The sequence below is a fragment of the Malaya genurostris genome, chromosome 1, assembly GCF_030247185.1.
Source record: "Malaya genurostris strain Urasoe2022 chromosome 1, Malgen_1.1, whole genome shotgun sequence".
Classification (NCBI taxonomy): Eukaryota; Metazoa; Arthropoda; class Insecta; order Diptera; family Culicidae; genus Malaya; species Malaya genurostris.
Window position 1 is genome coordinate 55,366,968 of NC_080570.1, and position 18,753 is coordinate 55,385,720.

Below are 18,753 nucleotides of genomic sequence, written 5' to 3' on the forward strand. Positions count from 1 at the left end.
TTACATTTTGTCGTTATAATCACTATTTGGTGTGGTATATTTTTTTACTAATTTTGCATTGCGCAGTGAAAACTGTTGAATTATCATTACCAATGTGATTACGATCCAAACTGATTATTTTCAAAAAAACCTTTATCTGGTATTCATTTCTCTTCATCTAGTATTTGTTTTATTGCGAATTGAACAACAGGTTGCGAGATCGAACACACTTTGTATCAAACGGGAACATGTGTTGAAACTTCGTAAACCGTGGCGTAACGAAACCGGTATTTTTCCCAGCTTTGGTGATAATTCCTGAAAATTAAAAATGTCCATTTTCCCAAATTTGAGCAAACTCATGCCTGAAAAATGGCGAAAATCATTAATGTACATGCTCCTTTAATATTCCTTCCCAAAGATACAAAATTGGCTATTTTTCACAATTATAAAAGTGTCATTGACACGCGTTATCCTGTAGAACTGTGTCTACCACAGCTCAAGGTGGCGGAAATGGTAAACGCGTTTGCAGGGATTGCATGAGAACGCAGGTTTGAGTCCTGCTTCTGAGCGTATCTTCTTCCAAAAAAGTCATCTACTCGGTGAAGCTTAGTATGCGAATCAAGTTCGAATTGGCTGTCGCTTCCGACATAAAACTAGTTTTGGAATAAATTTAAATTCTAATTTTTGATTATTCTCCAAGTGTTTGCTAATTTCAAACAATGAATCAGTCGTACGTACGTGGGGGAAACCTTCGAACATCAAAGTGAATATCCAGACCGGATTTGAATTAATTAAGTTGTTCCACTTCCACGTCTACGCCCGCCGATGATTTTCTCTATCATCAGTATTCACCCACGTCAATTTGTTATGCTGATGCCTGTCAATATATTTCTTTCCTAAAATGTTCCACCCGACGAACTCATTATTTCCGCTTCATTAAATTATTCACCCCACGACTGTTTTCACGACCAAATGCAGCCGCAGCATCAGCATCAGTATCAGCACCAGCATCGACGTTGCTCCATTTACATACGATCCCGGCATAGCAGCATAGCATTCCGGGTTCTCGGGCACAGGATGCAAAACATTAATTACTCTCCCGTAATATATAAAACCGAGAATCATTGCTCCGAGCAACAATGATACTGCAGATGCGCTGCCCCTGCCCACTTTGGAAAGATTTCTACTTCGGCAAAGTGAAAACACCCGAGGGATAAGAATGGGTTTTATATTTAATTTTCCGAAGGATCTTCAGATTGTGATAAAATTTCAGCAACACAATGGGAAAGCAAATTGGGAACGGCTGCGTGTTCGAGCTTGAAAAAAGAGGGCATTAGAGAGGGCGAGAATAGGAGAAAACGTTCTCAGGATAAAAATCCAGTGCAATTCGTTTGGATTACATGGCCTTTGACTGGAGCCTTCGTCTAAAAAGCGAGATTGCTACGTAATGGAATGTCACGCCATGGAGCTTCAATGGTTTCTTTTTTTTCTTCAGGGCGATGGTGTTGAAGCTTCAATTCAAATCCAAAAGAAATAATTGTCATATTCAGCTGGATCAATTGACAGGCACCAAACGAGTGCTTTCAAGTGGGTATGGAAACCACATATATTTTTTTTCTTAGGGCACATTTATTCTACTTGCCGTCGAACCCCGTCGTTCGTTTGTATGTTCGTACGTTCGTCGCGACCAAGGATGGAACGGTGGTTGGCAACAGGCAGGCAGGCAGTCGTCACGTTAGGCAGCGCTCCGGTTCGTCAGCAGCAACGAAAAAAAAACCATTAATTTGCGAACAATGTAGCATTCTGTATTATATGCAAAAACCTCGACACGACCCGACGTAGAAAGCGACGATGGTAACGACGGAGGAAGCGGAGATTCCAGCATGATGTATTTTCTTTTTTTGTTTTTATATTTTTGGAGAAATAGCACCATGAATGACGGCGACAGTTGCGGCTGGGAATACTAATGTGACCTACAACGAACCGGCCGTGCGGGGAGAAAAAAAAAAAGAAAAGAAACTAAAGCCCTCGACATTTCATTCGCAGTCGAAATCAGGGTGCTCGATTGGGCATGGGAGCCTGACCGCAACTGTTCTACCTCGTCGGATGTGGGCATTCTTCCTTGAATGACAATCATTTGGTTTTTTGGGATTGTTATCCAGCATATATGACAGTTTTTATGTACGTTGATGTTGACGAAGAGCTAAATTACCAGATGACTTACCCCAAGGTTACTAAGTTAGAAGAGTAGGTGATTAAAGTGGGCGAAAGCAAATATCGATTTTTAATTTTGCATTGACCACCATTATAAGAGATGTGGCTTATAAAAATCCTCGGTCAAATTGTTAAGCGGAAGTTCAAGAAAATTAAAGCGATTTCCGATTAATTTCAGACTATTCGACTCTTTGACTCTTTTGACACTTCGACTCTGACTTTTTTGACTCTTTGACTCTTTTTTGACTCTTTGACTATTTTGACACTTCGACTTTTTGCCTTCCTCATATAGAAAGTAGAGTGACTATAATCAGAGTGACGCCAGCTGTTCGTTTGAAATGACAGCTACCAGTTCTAAACGAGCAAACGACCTGTCAATTCAATGTAAAGCCAATGGAATGTTTTGAATTGTAGCCAACATTACGGATGAGAAGCCGTCACTCTGGTTATAGGCACTCTAATAGAAAGGCTATTCAATCACTGTGAAAACCGACTTTACAATCGAGGCCCGGAGAGCCGAGTGTCATATACCATTCGACTCAGTTCGTCGAGTACGCAAAATGTCTGTGTGTGAATGTGCGTATGTGTGTATGTAACGTTTTTTTGCCCTAACTTTTCTCGAAGATGGCTGAACCGACTTCCACAAACTTAGATTCAAATGAAAGGTTCTATGGTCCCATACGAAGTTCCTAAGTTTCATTTGGATCCACCTTCCGGTTCCGGAATTACAAGGAAATATGTGCAAATTTTTTTAAAAAATGCGCACTCAATTTTTTCCGAAATTTCTTAACCGATTTTCACAAACTCAGATGCAAATGGACGGTCTTTAAATTCTTTTGATAATACACGAAAAAATGATCCAGATCTGACTTCCGGTTCCGGTATTACAGTGAAATTAGTGAAAATTTTCATTGTCATGACTATTTTTCACGAGCGACAGCGAAACGAGGTGCACATTTTTATAAAACTTACTGCTAGATTCATCTACTTGGCAGATCTTGTTAGTTAGTGAATACATACAATTTCTTTGGGACTACTATTTCTCGGTTTCCGATTTCGAAAGCACCGATAATAGTGAAGAAAATCTCCAAAAGCGGAACTCATTTCGATTTCTCAGAAACGGGTAAACCGATTTTCACGAATTACTATTCAAATTGAAGCTCTCATTGTCTTTAATTATACTGTGCAATTTCATCCAGATCCGTTTCCCGTTTTTGAAATTATGTGGCAGTGAGTGTCAAAACATTTACATCGTCATTTAAAATGACGATGCAAAACTAGCACGCGTCGGTACAAGCGGCTTCGCTCCGTTCACCGCATGCTTTGCTCAATTTCGTGCACGGATTGCCAAATTTAAATCTATATTTTTTTGTTGAAAAAAATTGTAAATTTCTAATTCTTTTATTCAATTAGTACCTACTTGTTACTGTTATTAAAAGATCATGATAACAATGCTTTTCTATAAAAGTACTCTTATTGCCTTTCTCATATAGAATCATCTATATTTCTCATATGTATTTCAACAAACAGGCTCAAATAAAAGTTCCTAAAATCTCATAGGTTGCTGTTTAATTTCATCCGAATCCGGCATCTGGTTCCAGAACATAAGGGTAAAGTGTGTTTAATCATTTAGTGCGATGATGCAAAATAAAGAAAAATCAAAAATGATATTATCAAAAGAAAAATTGTTATTATCAGGCTTCCGCCGTTTTTTTTTCAAAATTAAAAGCTTTATTGCGAAAAATTGCTTGCAGATGTATTATTCAGAGTATTGCCCGTCGCTAGCGACAACTTTCTACCATCTTCCCGGCAATTTTCGGATCCCGGCTCGAAAAAAGGAGTCCTCTTTTGACGCTATCCATTTTTCCAACTCTTCGAAGGATTGAAAATGTTGATCTGCCAGGCCGTGTGCCATCAAACGGAATAGGTGGAAGTCATAAGGGGCGACATCTGGGGAATACGGCGGGTGGGACAAGACCTCCCGTTTCAGCGTTTCCAGGTACTTTTTGACCACTTTTGCGGCGTGAGGCCGAGCATTGTCGTGTTGAAGGATGACTTTGTAATGTCGCTCTTGATATTGTGGCCGCTTTTCTTTTAGAGCGCGACTAAGGCGCATCAGTTTCGTTCACCCGATTTTAAGAGCTCGTAGTAAATCACATCGAGATGATCCCACCAAATACAAATCATAACCTTGGCGCCGTGAATATTCGGTTTTGCCTTCGACGAAGTAGCATGCCCGGGCTATTCCCCATGATTTTCTGCGTTTAGGATTATCGTATCGAACTCACTTTTCATCACCGGTTACGATTCGATGTAAAAACTCCTTACGATTTTGTCTTTGAAGCAGTTGCTCATATACAAATAGACGGCGCTCGACGTTCCTCGGTTTCAACTCATACGGCACCCAGTTTTCTTCTTTTTTAATCACGCCCAGGGCCGTGAGACGTTTTGAAATGGCTTGCTGACTTACTCCCAACGATTCGGCAAGCTCTTCTAGGGTTTGGCATGAATCTTCATCAAGCAATGCTTTTAGTTGTTCATATTTAAAGGTTTTTGCTCTTCAACCACCATTTTTATTTTCGACATCGAAATCATCATTTTTGACTCTTTGACTCTTTGACTCTTTGACTCTTTGACTCTTTGACTCTTTGACTCTTTGACTCTTTGACTCTTTGACTCTTTGACTCTTTGACTCTTTGACTCTTTGACTCTTTGACTCTTTGACTCTTTGACTCTTTGACTCTTTGACTCTTTGACTCTTTGACTCTTTGACTCTTTGACTCTTTGACTCTTTGACTCTTTGACTCTTTGACTCTTTGACTCTTTGACTCTTTGACTCTTTGACTCTTTGACTTTTTGACTCTTTGACTTTTTGACTCTTTGACTTTTTGACTCTTTGACTTTTTGACTCTTTGACTCTTTGACTCTTTGACTCTTTGACTCTTTGACTCTTTGACTCTTTGACTCTTTGACTCTTTGACTCTTTGACTCTTTGACTCTTTGACTCTTTGACTCTTTGACTCTTTGACTCTTTGACTCTTTGACTCTTTGACTCTTTGACTCTTTGACTCTTTGACTCTTTGACTCTTTGACTCTTTGACTCTTTGACTCTTTGACTCTTTGACTTTTTGACTCTTTGACTTTTTGACTCTTTGACTTTTTGACTCTTTGACTCTTTGACTCTTTGACTCTTTGACTCTTTGACTCTTTGACTCTTTGACTCTTTGACTCTTTGACTCTTTGACTCTTTGACTCTTTGACTCTTTGACTTTTTGACTCTTTGACTTTTTGACTCTTTGACTTTTTGACTCTTTGACTCTTTGACTCTTTGACTCTTTGACTCTTTGACTCTTTGACTCTTTGACTCTTTGACTCTTTGACTCTTTGACTCTTTGACTCTTTGACTCTTTGACTCTTTGACTCTTTGACTCTTTGACTCTTTGACTCTTTGACTCTTTGACTCTTTGACTCTTTGACTCTTTGACTCTTTGACTCTTTGACTCTTTGACTCTTTGACTCTTTGACTCTTTGACTCTTTGACTCTTTGACTCTTTGACTTTTTGACTCTTTGACTTTTTGACTCTTTGACTTTTTGACTCTTTGACTCTTTGACTCTTTGACTCTTTGACTCTTTGACTCTTTGACTCTTTGACTCTTTGACTCTTTGACTCTTTGACTCTTTGACTCTTTGACTCTTTGACTCTTTGACTCTTTGACTTTTTGACTCTTTGACTCTTTGACTCTTTGACTTTTTGACTCTTTGACTCTTTGACTCTTTGACTCTTTGACTCTTTGACTCTTTGACTATTTGACTCTTTGACTCTTTGACTCTTTGACTCTTTGACTCTTTGACTCTTTGACTCTTTGACTCTTTGACTCTTTGACTCTTTGACTCTTTGACTCTTTGACTCTTTGACTCTTTGACTCTTTGACTCTTTGACTCTTTGACTCTTTGACTCTTTGACTCTTTGACTCTTTGACTCTTTGACTCTTTGACTCTTTGACTCTTTGACTCTTTGACTCTTTGACTCTTTGACTCTTTGACTCTTTGACTCTTTGACTCTTTGACTCTTTGACTCTTTGACTCTTTGACTCTTTGACTCTTTGACTCTTTGACTCTTTGACTCTTTGACTCTTTGACTCTTTGACTCTTTGACTCTTTGACTCTTTGACTCTTTGACTTTTTGACTCTTTGACTTTTTGACTCTTTGACTTTTTGACTCTTTGACTCTTTGACTCTTTGACTCTTTGACTCTTTGACTCTTTGACTCTTTGACTCTTTGACTCTTTGACTCTTTGACTCTTTGACTCTTTGACTCTTTGACTCTTTGACTCTTTGACTCTTTGACTCTTTGACTCTTTGACTTTTTGACTCTTTGACTCTTTGACTCTTTGACTCTTTGACTCTTTGACTCTTTGACTATTTGACTCTTTGACTCTTTGACTCTTTGACTCTTTGACTCTTTGACTCTTTGACTCTTTGACTCTTTGACTCTTTGACTCTTTGACTCTTTGACTCTTTGACTCTTTGACTCTTTGACTCTTTGACTCTTTGACTCTTTGACTCTTTGACTCTTTGACTCTTTGACTCTTTGACTCTTTGACTCTTTGACTCTTTGACTCTTTGACTTTTTGACTCTTTGACTTTTTGACTCTTTGACTTTTTGACTCTTTGACTCTTTGACTCTTTGACTCTTTGACTCTTTGACTCTTTGACTCTTTGACTCTTTGACTCTTTGACTCTTTGACTCTTTGACTCTTTGACTCTTTGACTCTTTGACTCTTTGACTCTTTGACTCTTTGACTCTTTGACTTTTTGACTCTTTGACTCTTTGACTCTTTGACTTTTTGACTCTTTGACTCTTTGACTCTTTGACTCTTTGACTCTTTGACTCTTTGACTATTTGACTCTTTGACTCTTTGACTCTTTGACTCTTTGACTCTTTGACTCTTTGACTCTTTGACTCTTTGACTCTTTGACTCTTTGACTCTTTGACTCTTTGACTCTTTGACTCTTTGACTCTTTGACTCTTTGACTCTTTGACTCTTTGACTTTTTGACTCTTTGACTTTTTGACTCTTTGACTTTTTGACTCTTTGACTCTTTGACTCTTTGACTCTTTGACTCTTTGACTCTTTGACTCTTTGACTCTTTGACTCTTTGACTCTTTGACTCTTTGACTCTTTGACTCTTTGACTCTTTGACTCTTTGACTCTTTGACTCTTTGACTCTTTGACTCTTTGACTCTTTGACTTTTTGACTCTTTGACTCTTTGACTCTTTGACTCTTTGACTCTTTGACTCTTTGACTATTTGACTCTTTGACTCTTTGACTCTTTGACTCTTTGACTCTTTGACTCTTTGACTCTTTGACTCTTTGACTCTTTGACTCTTTGACTCTTTGACTCTTTGACTCTTTGACTCTTTGACTCTTTGACTCTTTGACTCTTTGACTCTTTGACTCTTTGACTCTTTGACTCTTTGACTCTTTGACTCTTTGACTCTTTGACTCTTTCAATCTTTGACTCTTTCAATCTTTGACTCTTTCAATCTTTGACTCTTTCAATCTTTGACTCTTTCAATCTTTGACTCTTTCAATCTTTGACTCTTTCAATCTTTGACTCTTTCAATTTTTGACTCTTTCAATCTTTGACTCTTTCAATTTTTGACTCTTTCAATCTTTAACTCTTTAAATCTTTGACTCTTTCAATCTTTGACTCTTTCAATCTTTGACTCTTTCAATCTTTGACTCTTTTAATCTTTGACTCTTTCAATCTTTGACTCTTTCAATCTTTGACTCTTTCAATCTTTGACTCTTTCAATCTTTGACTCTGTCAATCTTTGACTCTTTCAATATTTGACTCTTTCAATTTTTGACTCTTTCAATCTTTAACTCTTTCAATCTTTGACGCTTTCAATCTATGACTCTTTCAATCTTTGACTCTTTCAATTATTGATTCTTTCAATCTTTGACTCTTTGACTCTTTCAATCTTTGACTCTTTCAATCTTTGACTCTTTGATTCTTTGACTCTTTGATTCTTTGACTCTTTGACTCTTTGACTCTTTGACTCTTTGACTCTTTGACTCTTTGACTCTTTGACTCTTTGACTCTTTGACTCTTTGACTCTTTGACTCTTTGACTCTTTGACTCTTTGACTCTTTGACTCTTTGACTCTTTGACTCTTTGACTCTTTGACTCTTTCAATCTTTGACTCTTTCAATCTTTGACTCTTTCAATCTTTGACTCTTTCATTTTTAGACTCTTTCAATCTTTGACTCTTTCAATTTTCGACTCTTTCAATCTTTAACTCTTTAAATCTTTGACTCTTTGACTCTTTGACTTTTCAATTTTTTTAAACAAAAACCTGAATAGATATTCTGTTCAGCAAATCATCCTACCCTGGAAGGAAGAGAAGGGTCCAAAATCTCTTATGAATCATTGGCCGTATCGTCGGATCTCGGACAGCGGCCCCAGAGCTCCCATGCGTGCACGGTATTGAACAAGTCCATTGCCCTACTGAGCATCGATTTTATTCTCCCCAGATCGGAACACAATTAGCATGGTTTGCCGAGAACGACCAATTTTCCTCATCTCGAATAAGTTAGGTAAATACAATCGTGACTCGTGACTGAACTCGCCAAAATGAGTTATATTTTTTTTTTGCTCGTTCTCTGATGGGTAAATCTTTCCGGACACTTTCATTGCTTCGTCACGTTCTGCTCTGAAACGAGACGACCGTGGCGAGGATGGTTTAATTTTCACAACCCCCAACAGTCCCCAGTCGTCACCCGCTGTCCGTCAGTTCGCTGATCGTAAAAATAATAATAATAACGATATAATAATCCAGATCCGCAGTTGAAGGTCCAAGATCAAACCGCTTTCGTATCGTAAAATAAAATGCACAGCATTCGAATGGAGAGGTGCTCAAGAAAAAAAACGGTTTTATTTGTTTTGGACTCGAAAAAAATCAGCGCGAATAAATTCCTGAACCGATTTGGAGACAAAATTTATGAAACAAACCCGGCGGATTAAATTTGCATTCCTAATTCTTATCAATGCCAGGTATCATCGCAGATGGGACAACCCCCATCGCGGCCAAAAGCCAGGGGAAAGGAACCGACAGGGCAAAGTGCAACAGAAACGAAATATAATTTTTTTATTTATGACTGCCACTTGGCATGGGGGCTGCCGGCTGTTACACTGTCTAAAGCAATCTAATGGTTGACGAAGACGAAGACGATGACGACGACGACGACAAGCAAAAAGTTTCCTTCGTCAAAAATTAAAAGCCTTTGGCTGGGTGCGGTGTGTGACGTGAAGGACGGAACTGGCATCAGCATTTCAACATCCAACAGCAGGCCAAAGGCGAAGTGAAACACCGATAAGAGAGAGAGAGAGCAAGCAGACCAAATACGACAGCATGGGATCAGCGGTTATAAAAGGAAAGAGATTTATCGGATTCTTTAATCTTTCGTTCCTCATCTGGACCAACAACCGACGACGGCGTGGCGTTCGAGAGGTTGGATGAGTGCGAGACAAGGACGGGAACCCCCGGGAGTTGGCCGGGGACATTTTGGAAAAGTGCAGGCAAATTTACTCGAGGATTCCCGCTTGCAGCTGTCGGTGACACTAGGATAATGAGCACTGGAGCGAAGGTTGATTGCTCTGCTGGGCCCGGCAACGAGCTGAATAGGAGAGGTAAAGCAAAAAAAAAAAACTTTTCTGCTTTGTCAGGTTATTGTTGGGCCAAGGATTTGTAGCAGATTGAACGATTTGTCATATTTTATACAGAGAAAAGCTTGAATGGGCTGATCAAACAATGCATCTATCAGGGAAGTTTTCTTTTGTTTTCATTTCCAAATCCAGCCTGTACTTGTTTTTTTTATCTGTCTGGAAATGGAACGTTCGTAATTTGAATTGTGGCTGGTAGGGGAATTTGTTCGTTGAAGTATTGCGTATCGATTTTTCATGTGAAAAAGAATAGTTCCATAAACTACATTGTCATCATGGTTCTTGAAAATTGCTGAAGTTTTCTGAAGAGCCTTGCTTCGAAAAGATTTCCAACAGCTTGGCTTCCTTTCAAACAATACCCAAGGAGCAGTTATTCGCATGCATGTGCCAAAAGCCATAACCTTATTCTTCGCCTTCTATAAATAAGCAATTCAACGAACAACGTCCCAATTGATGCCGACTGTGACTTGAGGAGCTCGAAAGCGCCTGAGTATGGAGCTGCTTTCTCACGATTTTTGATCAATCAATTGTTTCCCATGTTCTACAATAAAGTTTTCATTCGGTGCTACAGCAGGACGATGACAGGCAATTGTTCGACCGTGGCGCGCCCAGCTGCTGCTCCCGCCACTCTTCCGCTGCTCGTTGGACCCGACGTCATCCGGGGTTTTGCCGCCGAGCTGCTACTTGACGGGGCAAATGCAAGCTCCAGTCGTCTCATTGTTATGATTGAATAATTGAAATCAATCAGAAATAATTTTTCCTGCACACAATGCCCCGACGCTGAAGCCCAAGCCATAATTCAATTCTTTCGGGGGCCGTCTTTCTCAGGCGGTTCGAGTGAGCCTTTCTGCGATCGCAGATATGTTCCAGAAAAAAAAGGGCTATTGTGTTCGGAATTTTTTTTTGTAAGATTCATTGAAGGCACTTCAAGTTATTCATTTCAACGATGATTATAGATGATGAATGATGATAAGTGCTTTCGACAATAAAATTAATATCAGAGGCAAACGAAGCGACGGATTCCAGCCAATTTTCGAAATTCTGCAATGTATTAGATGGCACCAGCACAACCTTTTTAACAATTGAGCTGCTGTCAATTATAATATCCGAGAGAAACTTTTTCGAATTAATTTGCAGAACGATTCACAACATGTTTCTGAGAGAACAATTGCAAAGTTTCAAAGTCGTACTTTGAATACTTTCGAGCCAAGAGCCTCAGTGACGAACATGAATTTGCGATCAGAAGCTCGGTATGAGGAACCGTTAAGGAAAAGTATTATAAACCGTCCCTGCTGGCCAAAACGCCTCCCTTCCTTTTTTTTTTAAGTATTCAACACCTTTCGAAACGAAAAAATTTTTCACTTACACTATTTTTTCGTAGGATCTTTCTGCTTTGTAAATTCGGCAGTTGGTGTTTGCTTCAAAATACGAGAAAACTGAAAATATCAGCTTTTCGATACAAGGTTTTGCTTCGACTAAGGAGTGTACCGAAAAGTAGTTAGCAACATTGATTATTGAATGAAAAAGCATATTTTGACATCAGTTTTCGATGTATTGTAGAAAAATTACATTTTTATGCACTTCACTGATTCTATTGAAGAAAATCCTAGTTTCTGTGAAACGCTCGCACTTTGGACTTGACATTCTTCATTAAATTCTGCACAGTTACTTTTGTGACTTTCCTGGTGACAGCTGTCCAGTTTATTTTTAACTCCTGCATGTGTTGGGACACTGTACCTTCCTTCCGAAGGTGCCGTTTGACAATTGCCCAATACCTTTCAATTGGCCGAAGATCCGGAGATCCGAGCAGTTCGGTGGGTTGATGTCCTTTTCCACTAATTGTACATTATTCTTTGACAATCACTGTAGAACGGAGTTGGCGTAGTGGGCTGAAGCCAAATCCGGCCAGAAGAGAGGAGAAGCCTTATACTTTCTGTACAGCGGCAGCATTCTCTTCTTCAAACATTCTTCCTCGTACACCTTGGTGTTAATTGTGCCCTTCGTGAAGAAAATCGACGATCGCAAACCACAGGTACAAATCGCTTGCCAGACCAACACCTTCTGCCCAAACTTTTCCATCGCCACCATGGTGTCAGCGTCGTCCAGGTCCTGGTTCACCGATTTCGTATAATATTGCGGTCCGGGCAGCGCTCGAGAGTCTTCCTTGGCGTAGGTTCCTTTTTTATTCTGTAGAATCCGGTTATACAGTTTTCGCGCTCTTGTTTTGGCCTGAACTTGCTGTACCAGGGACTTTTTCGGCACCTTTTGTTTCTTGTATGTTTTCACGGAGTTCCGAACTTTGATCCGTTGAATCATCCCGATGCCGTTGTTGAACTGCTTGGCCAAATTCCGCGTCGACGCCGATGGGTTTTTCCTGATGTACTCAACCACTTTTAAGTCCCGGCCGGGCTGGCTGGGACCCGTTTTCCTACCGGATCGGGGCAAATCCTTCATGGAAAGGGTCTTACCGAACTTCTCGATAATAGTTTTGACACTGGAGTGGTGCACTTTCACCCGTTTTGCAATTTCGTTGTACGTGACACCACTTTCTGAGCACCAAGTGTGCAGAATTTTCTTTCGCGTTTCCAGATCAATTCGACTCATCATTGAAACGATAAACCGTACCGAAACCAATCGATTGCGCAGCTGTTATTGACATGTAAACAAACATGTCACCGCAAAACACGTTGCAAAAAATTAACCCATTTCAGAGTAATAACTGTTTGAATGTTGCTAACTACTTATCGATACACTCCTTAAGAGCAAATTCAGCAGCTGCAAGATTTATATGGGTGGTCTATAATATAATTGAAACTGAAACAAACGTATCCCCAGCAAGCCGTTTTAATTTTATTTATTCGAACAGCTTTACTATTTACTATCAAATTGAAAAATGGTATAGGATGCTGTTCAATTTTTTTTATATTTGAAACACAGATAAAACGGTGCTGGGACTGCCAGTTTATTTTGTTATAATTTCTAGATTTAAATTTTAAAACTGAAGTAAATTATGCATCTAGTGCTAGAACACTCCTGAACATGCCCTAACCGCAAGGTCGACGTAGGACTGCTGTCGACAAGGGGCAGATCACTTCAGAAATGCACCATTTCAAGTAGGGTAAGGGCTCCCTATTTCATCTCAGCTCCAATTTCCATCTCATTCCTTCACTTTGAACATTAATCATATCTTTAAACGTACCTGAACAAAACTGTGAAACGTTTTAAAACATTTATTCTAGGTTTTACCACACTTTCCAATTGAAAAAAATAGTTTAAAAAACCTTCAACGATCGCTTTTTTCATTTAAACTAAACTCACTTTTTGATTTAGGAACCACTTTCGTCTGAAGTTTTACAATTCATCATGTTTCTGAATATTCACTAATCGAATCGTCTCAAAACATGATCACTATTTCACATAATTACACCACTATTCAATGTTGGATGACTTTATAGTTAATAATGCTCACTTTCCACTTGTTTATTCAACGATTAAAGACTTCTGAAATTACCTGATAAGCAATAAAAGCAATGAAAAATATGAGATGAAAATTTGCACTTAATTCACTAGATTGCGCTTTGTTTTCATCTCATTTCGTATCGCAAGGTTGCCAAGTTTTCTCATAATGTTAAATAAAAAAACATATTTTTTCTTCTTTAAATTATCATCAACAAGTATTTTTTGGTATCCGTGACATTAGTTTAATTATATCATTGATATTTATATATAAATAAAAATGTTTCGGATTCTAATATTACCAAATAGAGCGTGTTAAATACTAATCAAATAATCATTGTGGCAAATCTAGTAGTACTGGTTTCTTTCCGCTATACGTCATCATAAAACTGTTAAATGTGTGTGTTTCTTCGGTTGTGCACAGAGATGCCAGATATTTTCATAGAAAATATGCATCTGCTCTATCTGTTTTCACTAATAAAATCAAATCAAATCAAATTCAAATCAAATTCAAATTGGTTTTAAATTTTAATATAAATGTTTATCAGTGTTCATCATCGAACATTTGCACAAAAGATTTCCATTTTAACATGTGATTTGTCCGTTGATTAATAAACTTTTTAAGAAGTACTGTAATCAATTACTAATAGATACTCAGAGAGAAAAGTCTAACGTTTTACTTCTCACTTTTTATTAACCTTTACCAATCTGTATTGAATTTAGAAAATCTGTAATCTGATTTAACGAACGTATATATTTATACAATACAGATAGAACTGTTTGAATGGCATCTCTGGTTCTACATTTTGTTTTTAGAAGGGCTAGAACCTCCAACTTTCAACACAGTTGACAATTATTTCCGCGAGCAAAATTCCGAGCAAATCGATTGCCTCTTGTTTGGCGTACGGCGCACAAAGTAAATCTGCCAGTTGCTTGTGTGCCCTTCCCTACAGCGCTAACCTTTCGCACCGAGTCGTGCACCCATGAAGTTGGACGTCATATGGATTAGTGACACTTGTTCTGATTGAAAATCGATTTTATAAAATAAACTTAGTGAACATGAGGAAATCTAATGAACCCTTTGCTTGATTCGAAGTAGAAACACTGAAACGGTTATGTGCCCTAGCACAAAATTTGGCTAACCCCTAAATGACCAAACCTGCATCGGCCAGAAATAGTCGAAAACACGTTTTCGTTCGGCACGTCAGAAAAGACATTGCACTTCGTTGCAAAACAAAAAGTGTTCTGTAAGTAGCAGAAACTTTACGTCTGCTTAGCGGTTCAAATTGAACTGCCGAGTTTAGCACTAAGCAGTTCAATTTGAACTGCTTTGCACTGATGAGTCAAAGGCGAAGCGTAAAAATAATGACTGAAAATGAATTTTCGGGCCGATTAAATGTATTTTTTCTGTTACTCGCACACAAACGATCAACGATGGTATTTCCTGCGATAATGATATGCCGTTTACTGGTTTTATTTTCATTCGTTTGGTCCGTATTCCGCCCAGCGAAAAGTGCGCAACCTATCGAATTATTCTAGATTTTTACCAAACTGAGTCAATTTTGGTTATGAGCTTTCGTTTTTACGTGATTTCATTTGTAGCTTTTTCACAAATGGGCGCTCCCAACGACCACAAATATATAAAAATATAGAATTTTGATGTCGATTATTTCATTTCGGATTTGCATACTTCATTGAAAGAAATTATCAAAATGCTGTACGGGATTCATTTCTGGCATTCAAAAAAGCCAAATTGTGGAATTTTCTACGATATTAAACACTGTTCGGAACATTTCTCTCGAACAAATTTCGCGCAGCGAAAAATGCACGAACCTAATCAAATTATTCTGAATTTGCACTAAACTGTTGATTTTTACCTTCGATGAAAAATCAAACTACATCGGCCATACCAAGTGTAAAAGTGTGGTTCAATTATTAGAACTGTAGTTCCACGAATTGGAAAATTTTACAGATTTCAACTCCATCTTTCGTTATAGTTTGATAAGTAGTTAGGAAATGTTAATGATGACTTGACGTCATAACGACATAAATTATATAAATCCCTAATAATAGCCGGCTGTACTGCAGCTCGGCAAAATTTTTATTAGCTTGACCCTTCAAGGTAAGTCACACACTTCTTTTCTTCTGAGACCTAAACAAATTTCATTACAAAGAGACAAATGGGTATGGGCGGGATGTGGTACAACGAAGGTAGTGTTTTTAACAGCAAGCTACGACACAGGAATACTCCAACAACTCTAACTGCGTGTATAATTTATCATACAATTCACCGATATCTATTCGGTAAATTGCCTAACTTCAAATCATCCGCCGAATAAGTGCTTACATCAAATAAACATAATTAATCGTACTGATTCAACCCGTTCCCCCTCAAGCCATATACATATTTAAACCAAACTAATCGCATGTAACCCCGTATGCCCCACGCACAGTTTCGTCCCTCCTTTGGAGTCCGCCAACAGCAACGGAAACATCATCACGGTACACGGTCAGCATGATCAAAACGACCCCACGCGGTGCATGAATATGTCGCCTCGCTGTGTGTTAATTTCCTTTTGGCTGTGCTTCCATTTTCAAACCCACCCATTGCCGCACCGAGCCACTCCTCGTTTCCAGTCTGATCCTAGCACAGACGTATGCGAAACCCGCCACGGTCAGGCCGTTTTATTTTTGTGCTGTTGTTGTTTTTGTTCCTCGACTGACAAGTACACCTATATCCTAATGTTTATGACGTCTCGCTGGTGACTGCCGTCTCCTCCTGCGAGCTCGGGACCAGTGGAGCTCACACACCACGACGTCTCATCAGCTGAAAACTTTGAATCATACGATTGCTTTGCCTAGAGGACCACTGCTGCCCACGGAGGTGTAATTCCGTTTCCAATGGATCTTCATCCTCTGAATTTATGCTACCGATGATGTGCTATGCTATCGCCGTTTTCCACGAATATGAGCCTTTGATTACTGTTGTTGCCTTTGCTTTCGGGTAGATTTGAGCCTTTGAATCTAATGGCCGCCCAGCCCAAACACGTCGGATTGTGATGACAGCGCAAAAGACAGAGCAGAGAAGAGATAGAAGAGAGCACAGCAGTGACATGACACGAGAGAAGCCATTGGCGAGCATGTGCCCACGATGGTCACGGCAATTCCAATACTGCTGTACCGGAGCGGTGTGGTCACATTTTACTATGTTTTCTCCGCACTGCTCTGCCTGCATGGATGTTTCCTTCGCTTTGCTACTGTTCTCCACATTAACGCACACTGTTATAGCAACTGACTGGCAGCAGAGTAAACTACGACCGTCAGTCGGTGCGCGCGGTAACTAATCGAGCAGTTGTCGGCATCGGATGAGTTACAAAAGGCTGGGTTCGTTTGCATTATGAGAACCAATCGGGCAGCGATTGTAAACCTCATATCTCGGTTGATTTTTCATTAGGGCGTATAAGCAAGTGACAGTTTCTCTTTGTTTACTTTCTCTTCTATTAATCACCAAGCGGTTTCCACGTTTATCACTCAACTCTTTGTCGAAAGTTTCGGGTATCATACTTTCGACTTTCAAACAGAATAGTGATATCAAAGAAAATCTTTTTAATCACATCACAATAATCGAAAGCGATAGTGATTGAAGAGAAACTGTCACTTGCTTATACGCCCTAATGAAAAATCAACCGAGATATAAGACGATCACAGCAAGCTATGAATAACTCTCCAAATGGCCGAATAAACAAGTGACAGTTTTGCTTCGTTTACTTTCTCAACTCGGCGAGTAAAACTTTGTATTGAACTCTTTGTATTTCAACTTTCGATCAGTACTGTGAAACCCAATAAAATCGCGTCACAATAATCGAAAAGAGAGTAATCAAAAAGAAACTGTCACCTGATTATAAAGGGGTTAAAATGGCGCAATTCTTCGAAGATCTATCTTCTTTGATGCTCATGTCTAATGACGTTTTCGCTTGAAGTAAAACCCAACCAATTGAATCAAATCGGTGATCATGTCCCAATCTGGATAGATTCTGAAGTCAGTAGGATAGGTAAAGACTGTCCTAGAAAGTATGGACGCAACCAAAAACCGCTGCCATTTCGCAATGGTTCAGAATCTGTCAATTTTTATGGCTGCGTCCTGTTGTTTACACTCTTCTCTAGTCACTTGTGCAGTTGTTTATTCGTTTTCATTAGTTTATTTCGAAATGCGTGGACTTTCAGCAGAACAACGTCGAAAAATGTTGCTCAGAACGCGGACTGTCACTGAAAAAGATAGCAAAAATTGAGGGAGTAAGTGAAAAAGCCGTGCGATATGCAATCAGGAAGTTCGGTGAGGATAACACCTTTGAGAATAAACCGAAAACGGGTCGAAAAAAAAGGTACTACTAACCCTCAGTTGGATAAACGTATACTGAAGGCGTTCGAGCAAAAGAAGGAGGTTTCAGTTCGGGATGTGGCCAAAAAAGTGTTCACTTCGAAGTCAAATGTTCTTCGTGCAAAAGAACGTTTGAATCTTCGAACATATGAGTAGCAGAAACAACCAAAACGTAGTTCGAAAAAAGAAGCATCGATCAGGCCGAGGGTTCGAAAGTTGTACAATACGATTCTTGCTGGAAATTTTAATTGCATAATCATGAACGACGAAACCTACGTGAAACTCGATTACAAATCCTTGCCGGGACCACAATATTATACGGTGCGAGAAGGACAAGTGTTAAACCAGTCCGAGACATCGATTGAAGTCGAAAAATTTGGTAAGAAAGCTATGGTCTGGCAAACAATTTGTAGCTGTGGTAAGATTTCGAAACCCTTCATCACCACTGCTTCAATTAACAGCGAAACATACATCAAGGAATGTTTACAAAAACGATTTCTACCCATGATTCGAAGCCACAAGGATCCTGTTGTCTTCTGGCCAGATCTTGCTTCTTGCCAGTACTCGAAATCAACGGTAGAATGGTATACTACCAAAAATGTCACTTTCGTCCCAAAAGACATGAATCCACCAAATTGCCCACAACTTCGACCAATTGAGGTATTTTGGGCATTAAGGAAGGCACATCTTAGGAAACATGTCTCGACAGCCGAAACCATTCAACAGTTCGAAAAAGATTGGAAGTTGTCGCCAAGAAGTACGAAATTTGATGAGAAACCTTCGCAAGAAGGTGCGCCAGCTAGTCTTCAATGGCTAAGTAGCAAATGTTGAGAATAATATTCTGTTGTTGTAGTCTAATATTATCAGTATAGCGAATAAAATTTGAATATCTAACACTTGTGCATTATTTACAGCGAAATCAAAGTGTATTGAGATACTTTCTGGGACAGTCTTTACCACTGAAGATAGAAAATCCGTTCGCGAACGGTACGAA